This window comes from Echinops telfairi, unplaced genomic scaffold (assembly GCF_000313985.2).
Source record: "Echinops telfairi isolate 266 unplaced genomic scaffold, ASM31398v2 ScPeMD7_70;HRSCAF=299, whole genome shotgun sequence".
NCBI lineage: Eukaryota > Metazoa > Chordata > Mammalia > Afrosoricida > Tenrecidae > Echinops > Echinops telfairi.
In genome coordinates this window covers 22,998,592-22,999,923 of record NW_022103968.1, presented here as the reverse complement: position 1 = coordinate 22,999,923, position 1,332 = coordinate 22,998,592, and positions in this window count along the sequence as shown.

Genomic DNA, 1,332 nt, shown 5'->3' with positions numbered 1-1,332 from the left:
TTGAATTGTTCAATTACGTTGGTTGAGGAAGGCTCTAAGAACTATTAACAATATGATTTCAACTTTTATGCAACTTTAGTTTTGATTTTCTTTTATACTTTTATGAACTAGAATTTTTTCAAGGCATATTCATAAACATAATTATAATTCTATCTAACATTTATTGGCATGCCACACCCTGTGATACATGTGTTAATTATCTTACTGGGCCAGGGCCTAAAACCAAAGGCACTTGTTCAGCCAGAAGCTGAAGCCCCAGTTCCATCCTTAGCCTGGAAACAGTCTTACCTTCTGCTCACCCTCTGCTTTCCAAAGTATATTATCCCTCTCCCAGGACTAGTTCCTCCTGGTAACAAGTCCATATTATCTAAGTGAGACAATGTGTCTCCATCTTATCATCCAAGGAACATTCTAGTTATATTTCATTCAAGACAGATCTGTTTGTTCTTCTGGTGGTCCATGGTAATTCCAATATTCTTCACCAATGTGCAAGTGCGTCAGTTCTTCTTCAATCATCTGTATTTGATGATCCAGCTGTCACTTGGATATGTGGCCATTGAAAAGACCACGGCTTGGGTCTTGCCTTCCATCGTTCTCAACATCTCCGCTCTTTATCATTTTAAAGAGGTCTTTTACAGCATATTTTTCCAGTGCAATGCATCATTAAATTCCTTGACTTTTACTTCACTGAGCTTTAATCATGGATCTAATAAATTTAACCATAAATTCTTAAAAAGAGGAGGGAAATTTTAAAGCTTTTCACATTGACTAACATGTGTTTCTTAAGAAAATTTCATTGCCTAAGAGAACATGGGTAATATATTTTGCAGCTTATACAAAATTCCTTCTACCTTACAGAATTTTTCCATATTCAACCAATCTGATAGCCTGTGCTAGGTAATAATAAAGAAAGGGGTGGGGGTGGGGGGCGGGGGACAAACAAACATAAAATCTTTCTTTAGAAACCCGTGATCTACGCAGCAGCATTAACCATATCAACAGAAAGGGAAACTAGGGTTTAGAGAGGTCCTGGGTCTCAGGGGGAGTAAGTAGCTGAAATTGAAACTTGACTCCATCTACCTATAGGTTTCCACACCTCCCGTACAGCTCTGCATGTCCACTGATCATAAGGTGATTCCATAAGGCTGAGAAGCTCAGTCAGTGCAGACATCTGGTCATGCCATGTGTCGAAACTGGGATACTCTTAAGAGGCAATATGGCAACATGGCATAAGAACAGTTATTTGAGTAGGAGCCAGTCGCTGGCCTAGTGATTCTTAGCTGAACCCAAACAAAAACCCCAGACAACTCATCGTCATTGAGTTGATTCCAA